Below are 6,364 nucleotides of genomic sequence, written 5' to 3'. Positions count from 1 at the left end.
CAGGTGAGTTGTCCAGAAAATAAACTTGCGCCATGTTTCCTATATGTACATGATTGGCCATGTGGAAAACGATCATCCGGACTACGTTTTTAGGTTGACAGAGCTGTGCATGCAGGCTCCTAGAATCACAAGGTGTGGAGTTAAGTGTTGCTTGTGATGGCAGCACAATATATAACACAACATCAGACTCACGTTTTCAGAATGTAATTTCCTTTTGAATGGACAAAAGTGTGTGGATTCTCTTGGTAGTAGACCTACTCCTTGATCATTTAGGTGACGTTTGAATCCAATTCCTCATGCTTGCTCACTCGCAGCTTTACGTCAGAAAATACCTGATAGAAATTAAAAATTATGACCATGCCTTCCCCTGTCAAAAATACTTAGTAATACGAATATACAGCCGCCGAAACCTCTTGCGTTATGTGTGCTATGTGACATGCAAGAATTTCTACCTAGCTTTTTATAAATTTCAGTTTCAATACACACTTGTATGCAACATCCTGTGTCCTGTTTCCCAAAGCGATTTCGGACTTTAGCCTAAAATTGTAGTCTTTCAAATCGTTCAAGACCCATCCTAGATTCATCCACTGGACTGCATGAATTGAAACAAAGTTTACGTCATTTCTTTGCTCATGGATACCGATATGTGTGCCGATGAACCTTATCAATTTTCCCACCACTGAGTTTACATTACAACACTCTTTTTATTAGACCGGCCCGGGTAGCACAGTTGGTAGAGCGTCCGCTTCGGGACCGGTAGATCCAGGATCAATCCTTGATCGAGTCACACCTAAGACTTTAAAAGAGGAAGTTATAACTTCCTCGCTTGGCGCTCAGCATGAAGGGGATAGTGCAACGACTGGTTGACCCGTATCAGTATAATGGCTCGGGCGGGGCGGCTTACTTGCCTTCGGTAAGTCGTCTCAGTGAAGCAGCACTAAATAAAAGAGCGGTGGAAATCCGTCCTGCAACAAGGAGGCACATTACACGTACATGCACCCTAATGATTCCTTCGTCGTCATATGACTGAAAAATTGTTGAGTACGACGTTAAACCCCAAGCACTCACTCACTCACTCTTTTTATTATCCCACTATGAGTATTGACGTACCTGAATCTCCATAAGTCATTTACATTAAACTCGCGATCATATTTGCTAGCCGCAACCGCATACTTTGTCAGGTTATATGACGAGAGCGCCGAAGCGATGTATTAATAAACCAAGCCGGAAATTAAAGGCTACCGTATACTACAGACCACACGTCTAGCTGAAAATGTATATATTCTTTTAAATCAATGATGCCCTTAATGATCTATAAATTTACCAGGCACATATATGTATGAAAAAGAAAAACACGCCTGTGTCTTACGTAGGTAACGGGCATACGGGCAGATGTAAAAGGCCCGTATATGTAGGCCTATATGTATATGACCAAGAGAACTTTACTTTACAACAATCATGTATGGGACAGAATTTAAAATCATAGATCGTTATACATGTGTTAATTACTTCTAATGGACAGATTAATCGTTGCTTATGTTGAACTAAATTAATTAATAACTTGACTAATTTATATAACTGCTGTCACAGCTAGAAGCGCGCTCGTGTTTCAACGTACATACTACACGGTCTATGGCCGGTGACATTGCAGTGGATCGTTTGCCTTGGTGATCTAACTCAACACCGGCCTAGATATTCTTTTAACGTAAATTTACATATCAAATGGCTTGTCAACTATCACACTGCCGTCGCTGCTCTAGATTAGTCTACCTGCATAAACCAGGGTTCTGCTGCGCGGTGGAGTTAGACTCACCGAGGCTTGCATGGTCACTTTGCCTTGTTTTTTATGTAAACACAGTATTTCTGGACTATAGTGACACCTAAATATGAATTGCAGTTAGCATCACTGCATTTTTAAGTCATATCTTTCTTTATTTCATTTACTATTACTTATTACATATATTTACTATATGCTTGCCAGATTATTTGCACTTAAGCTCCTGGTTTCTAAGAGTTTTAACCTATAAAGAGGTAGAATAAATTTATTTATTTATTTGATTGGTGTTTTACGCCGTACTCAAGAATAGGCCTATTTCACTTACACGATGGTGGTCAGCTTTATGGTGGGTGGAAACCGGGCAGAGCCCGGGGAAACCCACGACCATCCGCAGTTTGCTGGCAGACCTTCCCACGTACGGCCGGAGAGGAAGCCAGCATGAGCTGGACTTGAACTAACAGCGACCGCATTGGTGAGAGACTCCTGGGTCATTACGCTGCGCTAGCGCGCTAACAACTGAGCCACGGAGGCCCCCAGGTAGAATAAAGCCCTAGGACAAAATGACGACAGACTGGATTTCAACGGTTATGTGTGACCATTATTGTCAGCTATTGCACTGTCATCGCTGCTGTAATTTTAGTTTTTATGTTGTAGTCGTTTGTAATGCATGTATTATATATATGTACGTGTAATATAGACTTATGTAGGCCTAAGCCTACGTTGTCATGTTTTCGCTTTGCCCTGGAACCACACCAACTCATGATGTTTTTGTCTTCACTGCTGAAAGTTTTAGAAATATTGTCCGCTTGTATGCGAAAACACATACATTCTTTTCATTCAGCTGGTGGTATTTAGCTGTTTGTTTGCTGCTGCAGATTTCAAACTTTCTGTATGAAGCGAAACAAACGTGTGACATAGTTTATATTAAACCACCAATCAGAGTCGCTTTTACAAAGGACTGGCTTGATATTTTTAACCAATCGTGTTCATCTTTCCTAGAAAAATCAATCTTACGTCAATGTTTAGGACATTCGGGGAATACCGAGCCTATTTTCTGCGAACTGCAAAATGCGCTGAAGACAACATCGTGTTACAGCAGTTGGTGTTGACTTCTTTGTGGTAAGTAATTGCATTAAAACAAGCGTCCATCGACCTCATTCTAGCTCCACCAGAATAAACCTAGTGTTTGTGAGTGGGAGAACTGTAGAGAACTGTCGTCAAAAATGAAACACGAACAACAACAACCTGTCACACAAGAAAAGCCTTTTGTTCGCTGTCAGTGTCATTGTCCCATGCAGATTATGCGTGTGCATATATTTATGTACAGATGGCATTTTGCAGAAAGCATTTATTTATGTGACTGGTGTGAATTGTTAGCGAAAAATTGTAACGCTTTAGGTTATTTTTACTGTTTTTGTTTATTGGAAGTTGAGCAGTAAGCCTGGGCTAGGTTTTGGCCTGTCATGCATTATGAATTAATTAATATTATTAAAAGTGATTACTGATGAACCATTAAATGTTTTAACTGAAGACACTTCTGCACAGATCAAGTTCATTGGGGGAGGTGTATATATTAGGTTGCTGCATAGCGCAGGCCCTCATATCAATTCAGCAGGCCTGGTCATACAACTATATGTGTACTGTATGTATATAGAAAGACAAGGTCAGCAACAAAGTTTCACCAAGTTTAAAAATAAAGCATTTCTCCACTAGTGTTACATTCATCCGCACTTTTGAATGTCATGCGAGTTTCATGTCGCCAATAATTTGTTTGAAATATCCAAACCGTGAACATAATCCATCAAAACATCAGCCCGCAGATAGGTGATACAGCAACATTGTTTTCTGACTGTTCCATCCAGGGCCTGAATTGCGAGGTGAGTCCGCGAATCGATTCGTCTAAAAATTTGCGCCACTCACATTTTAGGAGAATCTAACTTGATTCTTGTGCGATGGCATTGAAAATCCTGCAAATTCCCAACTTAAAATACTTTTAAAAGTCTTGTCATCCGTCGTTGTTCCTGTCCACTGCATGTGTCACAGGTTTGAATTGGCCTTGAAAGATGCGCTGAAAGATGTATTTGGGGATGTGAATGACTTTCCACAGGAGTTAGATCTCCATTTCAGAAACAGTCACAAAGAATGGTGTTTAGTGCTCAGATGACTTTTGAGGTTCTTCTACGAGCAAAATCCCATGGAACTTGATTTCTTCCACATTTAACAAGATCTCTAAATGCCCTTTGCTACATTTGGGTGATTTATGTGCTCCATTTTAGCAACGTGAAAGTATCACATGAAGACAAACAGATGTCTGCAAAAGCATCTGTTTGGTTGAAGAAACTGTTGGATTTCACATTTTTAGCCAAATGCCAAATAAGTCTACGAAGATATTGTACGACACCTACAGCTCACAGCCAAACCGACAATGCCAGGTCAATGGCAGATGCCCACCGAGCTTTTCAAAGACTGAAAGTTGAACAGGTACATGTTTTTTTTTTTCTACTTTATTTATTTATTTGATTGGTGTTTTACGCCATACTCAAGAATATTTCAGTTATACAACGATGCCCAGCACTATTGCTCTAGGAAATCAGGCAGACCGAATTTTACTTTAATCATTTTACTTTACCAATTGAGACAGCGATTACAAATTTCTGTAAATGTGGCTGTATTAAAATCTCTTGCAGGAGTTATTGTCAGGAGAACAAGGTGAAGCTGAATCCCATTTGTTCAATCAACTTGACAGGAGTGAACCTGCTGAAATACACGGAAAAGCAGTTGAAAACAAAGGTTGCCCAAAGTGAAAGATTCAGGGTGTTTGAACACTCTTCTAAAATTTGAAGCAAAATTAAATTTGCAGACAGAGCCATGTGGCCAGGCGAACTCATGGACTTATCTACCTTTGGTAGATTGAGAAAATAATTTTTTAATCAGATTGCTATAACATTTTGAAATGGGCTATATTCAGCAGTGCTTTGAAAGCAGACATACAGAAAGTATAGCATTTGAAATTTGCATTTTCCCAGGCTTTTAAATTTGGATTCTGTGGATTCCAGCAAATCGATCTGACGAGTATCCATTTAGATTCTCATAACTACTTGCAAAATCCAGGCCCTGCCATCCCATAATATAACATATGTCATGTATTATGAATGAATGACCTGGAGGTCATCAAACTCCTTATTAGGACAGATATCCTCTGATGCAGAGGTCAAGTTGGCCTTTTATGGTCCATGACCTTTGATCTCACTTTGCCAGGCATGCCTCGATACACCAATCAACAGAAAAATAGTTTTTTTTGTAATGATTCCATTACAGCAGAGAGCAATAGACCTAGTCACAAAAGGCCACAATTTCTGCATCACTGGCCAGGCAGTAAAGTGAAAGTGATAACAGAAAGATCGGAAAAAAACTTTTGGCCAGAAGTTATCTCCCCATATAAGGGATTTGATGACTCTGGTCACTCATTCACACAACATGACATAAGTTACAATGTATATTATGTTATGGAACAGTCAGAAAACAATGTCGCTGTGTTACTAATCTACGTGCTGAGATTTTGATGGATTATGTTCACGCTGCAGAGTGTGGAAAAATTATCATTTTATTGGACAACACAGAATAATGCCTTCAGAATATGCTTGAATAAACACCTTGCAAACATCCAAAATTTCTGGATAAATTTACCAACAAAGGAAATATTTAGCATAGTCCTGTACCAAATGACTGTGCTTTTATTAGTTCTGACTTGACACATTGATATTGCCATTGCTGTGCTAACTAGGCAAAGTCTATGGGTCTAAAGATTATTGGAGATCTACTTCTTAATAACAAATTCATGCAAACAGGATATCGTCCAAACCACCATAAACTAACTACCTGAGGGGACCCGTCAAACGCCAGTTCTTTTCCCAGCTCATCATTATGACATCACAACCAAGATAGAATGACATTACAGTAGAAACTAATACATTGTAACAGTGGATGTTGCACTACAGTCATTTTTTTACTTTACAATAGCTTGAAGCCCTGTTTTCACACTAGCGCCGCCATATTGATGGGGGTTTGAGTTGATTGGGTGATATCTTGTTTCTGTGAAGAAATACATGCAGCTAGTCCTCGACTGGTTACAAGGCTGAAGGCAGTGGCAATGATCAGTGAGTCAGAACTAAAAACGCTGAATTTCAGAGGACTGTACTTAAGACTAGTTATGCACCCAGACTTTGCATCAAGCTCTGTAAAAGTCCTGAGAATTCATTAGTAACGTCATTCAGTGTTCTGGTTTGACAAGATAATCTTTGGGCATGTAAGCGGAAAGTAAAATTTGGGTGATTTCAAAGGCACCTCCAGCAGTTTGGCACTGAAGTAAATGATGGTAAAGCACTCACTGTGGTGGAGAAATCTGTATTTATGATTATACCATAAACAAATCAATGCCCAGTCATACAAAAAGACATATGCATATTTATGATTACACCATAACCAAATCAATGCCTAATCACACACCAAAGACATTTGCATATTTATGATTACACCATAACCAAATCAATGCCTAATCACACACCAAAGACATTTGCATATTTATGA

At 39.4% G+C, this 6,364-nt stretch overlaps 1 protein-coding gene across 1 annotated transcript in view; it reads left to right on the top strand.

Annotated features, from left to right (window-relative positions):
• The first annotated feature begins 2,795 nt into the window (after nucleotides 1-2,795).
• The window catches only part of LOC135462026 (signal transducer and activator of transcription 5B-like), a 63,000-nt gene continuing 59,431 nt past the window's right edge, over nucleotides 2,796-6,364 (top strand). The window contains exon 1 of the mRNA XM_064739361.1: nucleotides 2,796-2,896. The gene's annotated coding sequence lies outside the window, so the exon portion shown is untranslated. The remainder of the gene's footprint in view (nucleotides 2,897-6,364) is intronic.

The sequence above is a fragment of the Liolophura sinensis genome, chromosome 1 (assembly GCF_032854445.1).
Source record: "Liolophura sinensis isolate JHLJ2023 chromosome 1, CUHK_Ljap_v2, whole genome shotgun sequence".
In the NCBI taxonomy this organism is placed as follows: domain Eukaryota; kingdom Metazoa; phylum Mollusca; class Polyplacophora; order Chitonida; family Chitonidae; genus Liolophura; species Liolophura sinensis.
The sequence above is the reverse complement of the archived record's forward strand: the minus strand, read 5'-3'. Positions and strand labels throughout refer to the sequence as shown.